Source organism: Chenopodium album, chromosome 14 (genome assembly GCF_948465745.1).
Source record: "Chenopodium album chromosome 14, dcCheAlbu1.1, whole genome shotgun sequence".
Classification (NCBI taxonomy): Eukaryota; Viridiplantae; Streptophyta; class Magnoliopsida; order Caryophyllales; family Amaranthaceae; genus Chenopodium; species Chenopodium album.
In genome coordinates this window covers 42,404,611-42,418,564 of record NC_137847.1, presented here as the reverse complement: position 1 = coordinate 42,418,564, position 13,954 = coordinate 42,404,611, and the positions used below count along the sequence as shown (strand labels likewise).

At 39.4% G+C, this 13,954-nt stretch overlaps 1 pseudogene; it reads right to left on the bottom strand.

Moving 5' to 3' along the window:
- Window positions 1-1,183: 1,183 nt before the first annotated feature.
- LOC145580406 (small nucleolar RNA R71) lies at window positions 1,184-1,282 on the bottom strand (annotated as a pseudogene).
- Between the last annotated feature and the right edge of the window lie 12,672 nt (window positions 1,283-13,954).

Genomic DNA, 13,954 nt, shown 5'->3' with positions numbered 1-13,954 from the left:
GTGATTAATTGAGGTTTGGCCATCTTTGATTAGTACACTAGATTGCATTGTAACCTTGCTATGATACGGACCATTGATTAGTGAACTTGCAATTTCACGATTGAGGTGCTTTGTGACGTTCCCTAGGTAGTGTTTAGCGTAGTTGACGCTAGTTAGACCTCTAGGTGAACCACCTTAGTATGCTCTTTTGGATACATGATGATTTTCCTTCATATCGCTTGACTTAGTCAGTTTGACCTCCCAAATTACCGTTTCCATTATGATTGCATGTGGATCCATTGCCCTAATGTCTTAGATTGATTTTATACAAGTTTGCTTTACCTAGTTTAGCCTTAGTTCTACCTCAAACCCCTTCTTGATTCCGAAATAGCTTGATTTAGACATCGTGCACTTGATATCCATTCCCTTGGGTTCGACCTTGACTTGCCACTACGCTAAATAGGGGTTAGTTAAGTTACAAATATTGTTTGATAGGGTGGGGTGGTAGCCCAACGACCTACCGTTCTCCTTCTCATCAAAATGGCGCCGTTGCCGGGGAATGGTGCTTGAGTGTATGTTGTTTTTGAGTCTATTTCATTTTGATAAAATACGAAAAGATTTTGTTTCTCTAGGCTACACTTGTAGCCGTGCTACTAATATTTTTGTTTGAGTTTTGCATGCATAGAACCCATGACCGTCCCCTTGTTCCCCTTGATCCGGAAATTGAGAGGACTCTTTCAAGAAGAAGAGTGGATAATAGATCCTTGGCTTATAGCTCTTCAAGTGAAGAAGAAATTCAAGAAGAGCAAGGAATGGGTGAAAATCCTAGAATAGCCTTGAAGGAGCTTGGAGTGCCCGGGGCATATAGGTTTGAGAGTGGAATAGCTCCACCTACTACCCCGGCAAATGACTTCGAAATCCGGCCGGCAATGATCACCTTGATTGAGAGAAGGCAATATAGTGGGGCTAAGAATGAGAGCCCATTGAACCATTTGAAAGAATTTAAAAAATATTGCAACACTATCAAAGTCAATGGGGTCTCTCAAGAATTCATCCGCCTCAAGTTGTTCCCTTTCTCTCTAATAGGAAGATCTTTGGAGTGGCTAGACAAGGAGATGAAGCCCAACTCCTTGAGAACTTGGGATGATGTTACAAAGGCTTTCTTGTCCCGTTTCTATCCCCAAAAGAAGACGGCGGAGGCAAGAGCCTTGATTCAAGGGTTCAAGCAAAGGCCGAGTGAAAGCCTTTATGAAGCATGGGAGAGATTCAAAGAGTATCAAAGGGAGTGCCCTCACCACGGAATCCCCACATACCAAGTGATCCAAATATTCTATGGCGGTTTAAGTCCCCAAGGCAAGTCATGCCTTGATGGAGGGGCCAGGGGCCCTATCATGAACAAAACCGAAGAAGAAGTTGTGGACATCATTGAGGACGTGGTGACATATTATAGGGATTGGCAAGATGGGGAGAGGGACTCTTCAAGCAAGCAATCTTCATTGTATTCGGTGGACCATCTCAATGCAATCAACAACCTTTCCTCCCAAATGACAAACTTAGGAAAGGAGGTCACCGCAATCAAAGCTAAGTTGGAGAGCACTTCTACCTCTTCTCAAGCTTCTAATCTTCCCTCCCAATTTAAGGGGAGAGGTACTCCTTCTAACTCTCAACCCCCTCCCTCTTCACATAATATGCCTTTAGGTTGCTTGTTTTGTGATGCATGTGGATCGTATGATCATGACTCTAGTGTTTGTCCTAATGAATGTGTTGATGAATTTGACAACAATGAGTGTGAACATGTTAATTTTGTGTCAAACAACAATGTTCAAAGGTTTGATAATCAAAAAGGCCAATGGAATAGGAATTACCAAAACCAAGGCAATTTTGACAACTATAATCATAATGGTGGTTATAGGAACCAAGGGAATCAAGGTTCTCGTGGTAACCATAACCAAGGTTATAGTAGCCAAAATCAAAGCCAAACTATGGTAATCAAAATCATAATTATGGTAATCAAAACCAAGGTTATGTAAATCATAACCAAGGTAATGGAAACCATAATCATGGTGGTGGTAACCATAATCAAGGTTATGGTTCAAATCAAAATAGGAGTAATTGGAACAATCAAGGAAGGGGAAATTTTCAAAACAATGCTCAAAGAGGTCCCCCACCCGGCTTTGTTCCAAAGACTCAAAATTAAAATTCCTATTCACAACCTTCTTCTCCTAAGACAACCTTGGAAGAGTTGATTGATAATCAAACCAAGATCATTAACACCTATATGGCGGTTAGTGATAAGAAATTCAATGAGATGATGACCCACAATAAGATGCTTGAGACTCAAATTACCCAATTAGCAAGCACTATTAAGGATTTTGCTAGTCCTTCATCTTTGCCTTCCCAAGGTGTTGAACCAAAGAAACCCGTGTACTCTATTGCCACAAGTGGTGGACATGATTTTGATGAGGGAGTTTCTTGTTCAAAAGAGGGAAGAGATGAGAGTGGCGCTAAGGAGAATGAAGTGGAAAGAGTTGAGTCTAAGGAAATCTATTGTGAGGTTGACAAAAGAGAAGAGTGTGTTGGTGAAAAGATGAGTGAGATAGAGAGATTTCCCGATCTACCATATCCCCAAAAATATTTGAGATTCAAAATGGATGAGCAATTTGGGAAGTTCCTTGAAGCTTTTAAGGATGTTCATGATTCTACCCCCTCTACCGAACCAATTCCCGACATGCCTAAGTACTCCAAGTTTGTTAAGGAGATCTTAAAAGAGAGAGAGGATTTTGATGAGGGTAGTTCAGTGGAAGGAGGGAAGTGCTTTAGTGCTCTTATCCATGGTGAACTCCCAAGGAAGATGGAGGATCCGGGGAATTTTTCAATCCCTTGTCAAATTAAGGAAATGGTTTTTGAGAATGCTTTGTGTGATCTAGGGGCTAGTGTGAGTATTATGCCCTTTTCGGTCTTCGAAAGGCTTGATCTTGGTGAGCTTCAACCATCCAAGATAACACTTCAATTGGCCGACCGTTCTATTAAGCTTCCTAAGGGAAGAATTGATGATGTCCCCTTAAGGATTGGAGAGTTTGTTTTTCCGGTGGATTTTGTTGTTCTAGAGATTGAGGAGGATGAACATATTCCAATCATCTTAGGGAGGCCTTTCTTAGCTACCTCGGGAGCTTTAATAGATGTCAAAGGAGGTCAAATTACTTTGAGGTGTGGGAAATTAGAAGAGAGTTTTAAGTTGAAACCAATGCATGAGTCTTTGTCTTGTGTCCAAGATATCGCATGTGCTAGTCTTTCTCGTTCCATTGATGGTATGTGCATGATTGATTCTTCTACTAACAATGTTTTTGAGATTGTTGATGATGTTTGTGCAAGTATTAATGATGTTAGTGAAGAAGAATTTGTGATTCAAAAGCCAAAGGATGAGAAAGATATTGGGTTTCCAAATTGGTTCAAGCTTAATTCTCATGAGGAAGATAAAGCTTCCATGACTAAAGATGTTGAAGTCAAGCCGAAGAAAAAGGCCCGTGACTCGAAGAAAACAAGGAAAAGGAAGAAGTTGAGAAGTGAAAAAGAAGAATTTGAAAAGAAGTTTGTGAGAGTTTCATCAAGAAACAATGAGAAGTTGCCAAAGGTTGAAGAAGAATTTGCTCTATCAACCACCTTGAAGAAGGTGGTGTTCTTTGATCCTCCATGATTAGGAGGAAGGGTCGAGCTTAGGACCTTAAGCAAGCGCTTCCCGGGAGGCAACCCGGAGTTTCTAACCTTTCTCTTTGATTTTTGAATTTTCTCATTTTTGTTTCTTTTATTACTTTGTCTTTTCTTTTACTTTTCTCCTTATTTGGATTTTTAGGATGTCCGTTTGCGGGATTGGAATTCAACAAATATGCATGATGGATGGAAGGTGTTCATGGCACAAATCATATTTTGTTCGATTCTAGTCGAAATTTGAGGTAAAAGGGTAAGAATTTTAGAGAGGTAAGATAGGAATTTCATATTTTGAAAGTTGGAGGAAATTGATACTTAGTGAATTTTTGTGGTGTGTACATGAATTTTCAACTTTGAGGACTTTGAAAATGATTTTAGCTACTGCCTATGTTGTTCCTCATCACCATCATGATTCATGTGCGCACCCAAATAGGCAGTAAGTATCAAATTTTTGAGAAAAAAAGAAGGAAGGAGCACGCACAGGGATGTGCGGCCGCACACGAGGCATGTGCGGGCGCACAGCCTGCGTGTGCGGGCGCACATCAGCGCTGTGCGGCCGCACAGATGCTGAACGTCCATTTATCTTCTTCTTCCTCCTTTTTCCCTTCATTTTCTCATTTCCCTCATCTTCCTCACGCACACTCTCATTCAAACCCTCCTTTGTGTGCACTCCTCCACCCTCATTCATCATCCAAAATCACTCAAATCCTCACTAAAATCACTCCATTCTCACTCAAAATCACTCACAAATCTTTCTACACTACAAATTCCTCACAATTTGACCCAAATTTCACTCACTCTCTCTCCTACTCTTGGTGGCCGAAAATTGGGGGTTTTGTGTGGAGTTGGAATTGCTTGCTCAAAATTGGTTTATCTTGCTTCTTTTATGGTATAATCACTAATCATTGCTTTAATTTTTCCAATTATATCATAAATTTGCATGAATTACAAATTTGTATGAGCATGAATAGTGTAGTATTGATTTTGTGATTTTTGATGCTTGTACTTGATTTTGGTTGTGATTTGGTGATATTTGATGATTGATTTTGCATGACATTGTGTTGTTTGTTGATTTTGTAGCGATTTTCATCAATTTTGGTTGAATTCTTGTGAGTTGAAATTTTGGAAAGTTGATAGTATGTGGTGATTTCGGTATTGGCTTTGTGTTTGCTCGTGGATTGATTGAAAAGGAATTTTTCTTGGTACATTGATATTGTTGATTGGTTTGGAATTGGTTTGATTGGAAAGAATTGAGAATTTGGAGTTTGGTGATTTTGGTAGTAAGCGGTGAATTTGGGTGTGGTGCTCTTGGTTCTTTGGTTTGCTACTTGATTGGTTGTTGGTGATCTTCTATACCTCTCACAATGTCTAAATACCTCAAGAAACTCACCAAAAAGCGAAAAACCGATGTTAGCATCGAGGAACCTCCCCGCCTAAGTACCTCCACTAGGCCTAGTACATCTTCTAGGCCTAGTACTTCCAACCCATCTTCCACTCAAGCACGACCTCCAACCTCTCTTCCAAAAAAGAAAAATTTCACCGATAAACAAAAAGCCTTCTACCAAAATCTAAAAGATGAAAGAACCCTCAAACAAACCCGCCATTACTTTCAATCCGATATGCTGAAGTTGGGGATTGATAATGATGTGCGGTCATTGCTTTTGAATTTGAGATTGGGGACTTTCATCGCCGATGCCTACCGCACCTACAAGGAGCCTACCTTGGAGTTCTTGGCTACCTTGGAGCTTGTACCCATTGGAGGGGTATATAGGGTGCGGTTCCAATTGTTCAACAACATTTTTGACCAATCTTTGGAGGAGTTCAACGCTGCTTTGGACTTTGATCCCCACGGGGATATTATTAACGTTGAACACTTCATCTTCCCGGATTATGATCAAGATTCTTGGTGGGAAGACATCTCCGGTGGTAGTGAGTTCATCGCCAACAAGGCCAAGATCTCGGACGTGTACCAACCTTGTCTTAGGGTTGTACACCGTCTATTGGGCTATGTCTTGTTCCCCAAGCAAGAGATGGGGAAATTGAGTAAATTGGAGCTCAAGGTCCTTTGGCTATCTACTCGCCCGGAGTTTGTGGGCCGGTTGAACTTGGGTTATATCTTCGCCCAATATTGCTTGGAACTTCGCAAAAGGAGGACGGGAGAGATCCCATGTGGGGGTATGGTAACTAGGCTTTTGACTCACCTTCGCCTCAATGATTATCTCCCATTTTGTAAGGAGATCGGGGATTCAGATTCCATCTACCTCGATATGCAACAATTGGGTCAAATCCAATTTATCTCCAAGGGTTTTAGTGAAGGGAGATATGAGTGGCTAAGGGGCAACGAGCATTGGTGCTTCTTGCCTAACCCTAGCTTGACTTCTTTGGCTAGGATTGCCGACAATGTTTGGCATGTTCCCAGGTCCTTCCGGCATCCCAACTTTGATTCCGAGGAGGATGAAGAAGAAGAAGATGAGGAAGAACAACAAAATCAACAACAACAACAAAATCAACAACAACAACATTTTTCTCCACAACAACAAGCTCCTCATGAGCAAGAACAAGAGCAAGGGCAACATGCTTTTGCCAATGAAGATTTGAGGGCTCTTAGTGAGCAATTGAGTGGATTGAAAATCCACGTAGATGGCATGTACGATCAAGACTTTGGGGCCCTCTATGACCAAATAAGAGGTATTCAAGAGATGCAACAAGGTATGTTTATACAACAACAACAAATTTATGAAGCGGAAGTTAACCGTGGGAACATTACTCCCCCGGTTAACTATCCGTATTTCCCGCCCCAACAAGGTCCTCTACCTTCGTTTGGGCATCCTTATTGGTCGGGGCCTTCTAACCCCGACACCGAGCGTCACTATTACCCGGACGAGCATGGTAACTATGATTACAAGGCTCCGGGTGGTAGTGACTATAGGGGGGATCCTAACTACCCCCATGTCCATCCCAACCACCCCTTTGAACTCACTTTGCCCGATAGCTTCACCCCTCTTGCTCCTTGGCAACACGATCTTTTCAAGGGGCATTATGGGTGGCCCGAGGGGTACACCGGAGGATGGGAGCCTTACCCTCATCCCTTCGATGACCCCGAGCGCAACAGAGACCCCGATGGGGCCGGGCCAAGTGGGAGTGGTGGTGGTGATGGTAGTAGTTATTAGTTCCCTTTTTAGCTTCTCATGCTTTTTACCTCCATCCCTCATATTTTTGATACTTGCTTTGTTTTGATCGGGATGTTGAGATGTATTTTCTATCTAGCTTGGGGGAACTAGTAACTTGCTCGGTGACCTTGTTGTTGTTGTGTACATATCTTAGTTGCTTGCATGTTTATTTTCATTCCTCTTTTTGGTTTCCTCATTTTCTTAATCTCTAGGCTACTTTCCTTGTAGCTAGCTTGTTTTCCCTATTTGCTTGGATGTTTGTTGTTTGTGGAGTCGTTTTGCTTGGCATGTTGTTGTTGATGATCCCTTATATCCAAATCCCTCAATCCAAATCCCTTAAATCCAAATCTTGTAGTTTAGAGTAGTTCTTTAGTTAGTCTAGATTTTATTTCTTTTATTCTTTATTTTCTTTGGTAGTTTAGCTTCTCTTTCCTTTAGTTGTATATACTTCTTGCTTTGTTTATTTTCTTTTATTTGTTGTTTTCTTTTCTTTGTTTTGAAGTTACTAACCATTTTCTTTGTTCATAGTTTCTTTTATTTCTTTTTCTCACTTGGTTCCTTGATGAGCTTATGGATATGGAATGCTACGGGGTGGTTTCTTATTGCTTCGTTTATTTTTGCTATGCTTGGAATCCCGGTGAGACCTTTCTTATTTTTCTCTTTATTTTCCTTGGTTGCATAGGATAGGATTAGTTTAGGAGAAGTTGAATGGTTCGAGGATGGATGCTTGTTAACACGTAATGTGTTTGGGATCGGTGACTTTGTTGTCTATCGATCACTTGTTTGTGGATTGGGATTTTTATGTGTTTAACATGCTTTCTAGACCTTTACATGCTTTTCTCCTATGTTTTCCTTTCCTATGTCTCCATTTCTTTTCTTTTACTCTCTTTTATTTTACCTTTTTTCTCTTACTTTCTTTTATTTTTCTTTTTATTTTTGATGTGATTTTGAGGCATTGTTTTTCATTTCTTTTCTTTTGAGATGAACCTTGTACATTGGACTTGTCTTTTGCATGACTTTCTTCCTAGGTTGTAAAGGTATGCACGGTTTGAGATTATGTTCGGTTGACTCTAGGATAGTGTATGCTAGGGTAGTTGGTTTGAACTAGGAGGATCATGAAGCCGGATTCTACTTGTTTGTGGTATGTTGGTAGTTGCTTCCTATAGTTGATTTGACACCATTGGTGAGTTTTTGCCACAACCTTGTGAGGTTACTTGTTTTTCTAGCCTTCAACATTCCATGTATGAGTGGCGTGGATCCTTGCCTATGTAAACCTAATCTAATAAAGCTTGATGTATGATTCTCAAACACGAGACCGAACTATCTAGGAAGGACAAAGGCACATTTTTCGGGGTGGTATTTTTCATTTTTACTATATTTTGTTATTTTCTTTTATTTTGGGTTTACATTTGCCTTCTTGCAACCATTTGAGCTTTATCCCTTCTTTTCAAGCCACATCTTTAGTTATTTGACCTTTTGTTTCATTTTCTACCTTTCTTGATTTTTGTGAAGCAATATGATCATTTGAGATGAAGTTTGTGGTGGTTAAGTTGGAATTTTGGTTTTTATGAAAGCAAGATTGTGTTATGATTTCTTTGTGAATAATGGCAAATGAGTATGAGTAAAAGCCGTCCTTTATTATAAAAGGCATGGACAAATAAGTGCAAAAGTTGTAAAAGCCGTCCAAAGTTAAAAAAGGCAAGGACTTTGCAATTACAATATAAAAACAAAAAAAAAATGAAAAGTGAAAAATTCAAAAATATTTTGATGTATTCTTTCCTCCTACTAAGCATTGAGGACAATGCTCCATTTTAGCTTGGGGGAGAAGCGTGTACGCTTTTTGTATATATTTTTGTGAGTATAGCTTCAAGTAAGCTTGGGGGTGTTGTTTTTGTTTGGTAATTTCTTGATTGTGGTGTTAAGGATTGATCACCCTTTTGCTTCACTTTTTAGGAATATCACCAAATTTTTAAATTTTTGCCTACCTTCACCCTTTATGCCTTACGTTACAACCTTGGGAAAAGACCTTTCGACCTAGATAGTTGAGTCACTATTCGGGGGAGGGCATCATGGGTCATTGCCTAAGGAAAGGGGATGCATAGTCAAGATGTCGAGTAGCCTAAAATATTTCTTTTCCGGTTCCTTCGAGGAATCATTGGGACACTCACTAAAGGGAGATTTGAGACTAGTGGGAAGAACGCGGTAAGATTGTTTGGGATGAAAGTGAATTGTGATAACTAGTTCCTATGCCTAGCATACCCTATGTTTCAATCAACCTTGGATATCTTGAAACGTGCATACCTTAACTACTTGAGAAAGATTGTCATTCATTTGCTTTATAGTCTTTATGATGATTCATTTCGTAAAGGTTTGTTTTTCTTTCTTTTTCTTCTATGGTTTGCCTCATTGATGTTTGGTGGAGAGTTATGGGTCAAACTCTTAGGATACCCTTACGAGACCTCACTCGTCCTCATAGGCGACTTTGGGGTTTAAAGGGCTTGTTGTAGCTAAAAACAACCGTGATTCCTACGACAATGAGTTTTAGTGTATATTCTTATCTTGAGTCTTTCTTTTTCGTTTTTAATAAAATTTTCATCCTCTCTTTTTCTTGCTTTGTTTTGCTCGAGGACGAGCAAAAGTTTAGCTTGGGGGAATTTGATGAGTGACATTTTTGGCACTCATTTGGTTCCTTTTTGGATGATTTTTATTTCATTTTATCTCTCTTTTCTTTAGTTTTCCTTAGTTTTATTCTTGTTTTCTTCATTTTATGCTTTTTGTAGTTAGTTTCTCTTTTTCATGTCTTTTTCTACTTTACTTGTTATTTTTCTCTTTTACTTGCTTTTTATCTTTTGCTTGTAGGTGGTAATTGATTGTCCAAGAATTCCCGAGCCTCCTCTCTACGAGTTTTCATTGCTTTTATGCCTAAAGAAGGTGCAAGAAGTTCCAAGTCAAAGGTGGATCCAAGGGGCGAGCTTCAAGGCTTTGTTTATGCCTTATTCATGGCTTTAATTCTTCAAGAAATTTAAGAAAGTTTCTGCCCACTTTGTCCTCCATCATCATCATCCTGGATGCGTGCACCACTTGAGCTAGGACGAAGAGAAGAAGGGGAGGAAACCCAGCTATGTGCGGGCGCACAAAGGGAGTGTGCGGCCGCACATTGGTCGTGTGCGGCCGCACACCAGGTGCGTGCGGGCGCACATTCCTGGGTGTGTCCCGTGCGCGCCTTTCTCCCTCCTCCGAGCGCCCGCACTTACGAGGGTCTATTTTTGGGCGTCATTACCGACCTCCTCCTTGTATATATAGTTATTTCTACCTATTTTTAGTAAGAAGTTTTTGTTTTAGTTTTTAGATTGAATTTGATAGTTAGTTTTTGGGAGAATTTTAGAGAGAGAAACTCAAGAACTAGAGAGAGAAACTCATGATTTTTGGTGATTGCTCAAGGATTCCTCATTGTATTTGATCTTTGGATCAAAGTTTTGTAAGGATCTTCTTCTTGATTTCAATACAAGTTTGATTTTAGTTGATTTCATTAGTTTTTCATATTGTTGATGATTGATTTGGTTATTAATTGAATTTTGATTGATTTTGATTGATTGTTGGTTTAATCTTTGATTTCAAGTATGTTGATGATGAATTTGATGAATGTTGTAGTTTTGATCTCAATTCCTATGGCTAGTGAGTAGTTTCCTAGCTAGGGAGATGGTGAAGCATGTATGAATGATGGAATAGTGTAATTTGGGGATAATTGATGGAGTTGATGATATGATTAAACTTGGTTGATCTTTCATGTGCATGTGTGTGATTAATTGAGGTTTGGCCATCTTTGATTAGTACACTAGATTGCATTGTAACCTTGCTATGATACGGACCATTGATTAGTGAACTTGCAATTTCACGATTGAGGTGCTTTGTGACGTTCCCTAGGTAGTGTTTAGCGTAGTTGACGCTAGTTAGACCTCTAGGTGAACCACCTTAGTATGCTCTTTTGGATACATGATGATTTTCCTTCATATCGCTTGACTTAGTCGGTTTGACCTCCCAAATTACCGTTTCCATTATGATTGCATGTGGATCCATTTTTTCCCTAGTGTCTTAGATTGATTTTATACAAGTTTGCTTTACCTAGTTTAGCCTTAGTTCTACCTCAAACCCCTTCTTGATTCCGAAATAGCTTGATTTAGACATCGTGCACTTGATATCCATTCCCTTGGGTTCGACCTTGACTTGCCACTACGCTAAATAGGGGTTAGTTAAGTTACAAATATTGTTTGATAGGGTGGGGTGGTAGCCCAACGACCTACCGTTCTCCTTCCCATCACCGACTTACCCCCCTAAAAAAATGACGGCAAAACACGCGCATACAAGACTCCCTAGACATGGTCAAAGTGAGACATACGTATTGAGTGTGTGCTTTAATAGTGAGTGCAAGTGACATGTTTTGACTCTTGTGTGAGACCATGGGACTATGTGCTTAGACTCAATTAAGGACTAAACATGACTACCGTCATTAATAAACTTGTTAAACCGATTAAGTAAACTGATTAATTAGACTTGTCGTGAAGACTCGAGAAAAAACCTTGGACTGTTGCCGGAGCAATAAGACTGTCGCCAAACGCTAAAGACCAGCGCTAGACGACAACATTGGTCTGGGACTATTTCCAGTATTTTACTCTAAAGGGACAAGCCTAAAGTCGCACTAAGTCAAGTTTGATCAATTCATTTAGACTTTAATCATTTATATTAATTGATTAATTAATTTGGCAAAGTCTTTTAGTCATTAATTAGTTTATTTAGACTTATTTACAAGTCAAACAAACGGTTAGTGTAAACACATATAGGTTATGCACAAGCAAATAATGCACAAGTAGTCAAGTAGGCACAAGATGATGCAATGAGTTTGCAACCTAACCATGGCTCTAGTTCTCTAAAGTTCAAGATATGGGTTAGTCAAACAGGGTCAATGGTTATGAGTCCAGATGCACCGCACGGAAGCCTTACCTTTGGAAGGGTTGGCGTGAGTGGATGGGACCCCGCGAGTTAAACTCGCTTCCACGGTTTGGTTAATTCACAAACTCGGATGTACCCTTCGTTGTCAGGAGCATTCGATTGGGTAGATGGAGCGTAAATCCCCAGAGGGTTATGACCATATGTTGAACACATATGAGTTTAGAAAAAAGGGAAAACCTCAATCTGGAAGTAAAACTGAGCAAACAGTACTTGAACTAGTCGAAACAAGAAGGTAAATTTCTAGCTTGGTATTGGAAGAATTTAGCACGAGGCGCGAGACTACAGTGCCCGTCGCCAGACGATAATTACTATAGACAGGCGATAGAGCCATCGCTTGGCGATGGCGCTGTTTTCTCAGCCCTAATTCCTACATGCCTCAGTAGCTTTCTGTTCTTCAATTTTCCAGTTTTTCAAAGCGTTATTTCGATTCTAGTTATGAAAGATATTTCCCTAATTTCCTACGTGTAAAGATCCTATGTTTTTGACACATTACAGATGGTCTTTCCAATGCGGACCTTTTTTATGCTTATGCCAATAATGTTAATCAAAATTACGCACATGAAATACTTAGAACTTTTCGAGTCTCATCCACTCATTCTAAATTATTGCCAAAATAAATTTCAGGAATTAAAATAGAAATCCTCCCTGGCGGAGTCGCCAAAAAACTGTAGGGAATATTTCAAGCATCCCACACTTAAGCCCCACTGTGATCATACACTTAAGCATAGTGGCGTCCAAAGGGAAGGAAGCTAGAGAAAAAGAGTCACCAACAAGTTTTAGGAACTTGTAAACCGTTCACAAGGTGAAGGTTACGCCCCTTCACGATCCATGAGATCGCTAACTCCATAGTGGTCTAGAACCATGACTGGATATACGAGGATGAAGGTACAAATCCAACTTAAAAGAGATTGAACCTGCGCTAAATAGGCCTCTACTTCAACCTTCTCATATTCATGTGCGCTTTCTGACTAACATACAATCAATATATTAACCCTAAACCTGTTTAATCTATGTTGGTTGAATTTAATGCACCAGCAAATCTATTATTGGCGATCACTTGAATTATAATAATATTAGCCTAAACAAGATTATTAATTATCTTATTAAACGTGATTACAAGTACAAATTCTCTTTAATCCTGCAAGAGAGGGCGTGATCAAGCAATAACAATAATAATATCAAGCAACATAATAATATTGACAACAACAAATCATCAATCATAATAATAATCTCAATCTCATTAAAGCATAATAATATTATTAGCAAGATCCTAGGCATGATAATAACAAGATTAATAACAAATCCTAGCATGTCACTAAACATTAAGGATCAAATCTTATACCTAACATGATACTAACATGACCTTAGGAAAGAATAGGAAGCATCATAGAGACATGCATGATTTTAGAAATATTAGTTATTACCCTAAACATGATACTAGGAATCATAAAGGCATCCTAACATGATACTAGGAATCAAAACAATCAAAGCATGATTTCTATATCAAAATAACAATTAAATCACTTACTTGGATGCCTCGTATCTTTTTCTAATAACAAAATACACACGTTAGTAACTTCAAGGAAAATAATAAAACAAAAATTAAATCAAATAATTGAAATAGGGATTTGGGATCAAACTCTGAGAAATTATCAACCTTTCATGTCTAGGGCGAAGGCAACTTCGAACTTGGCTAAGTGTGTCTAGAACTTGTGAATGCGGAATTTTGTATGAGGAAAGGTTTAGAAAAAAAGAGAGAAAGCTTCTAGCTTTTTAGATAGGGAGAATAGAATTAAATGGTTGTGAATGCTGGGTTCTTTAAAACGGAGGTCTAGGACCTTATTTATAAGAAAACAATCAGGGAACAAATCAATTCCCATTCGGAATAAAATGCCTCCTGTCGCGAATGACAGGAGTTAGCGCCAGACGATAGGGACTAGCGCCAGGCGACAGCTATTAGCGCCAGGTAACAGTCTTGCCGTCCTGCGCTGAGCCAGAAATAAGACGCGCTTTGCACGCAGAATCCTCTTCTTAATATGATTAAGCAGAAAATTCCGCGTTTATCAAATTAAAATGGGTTTATCTTAAAACAT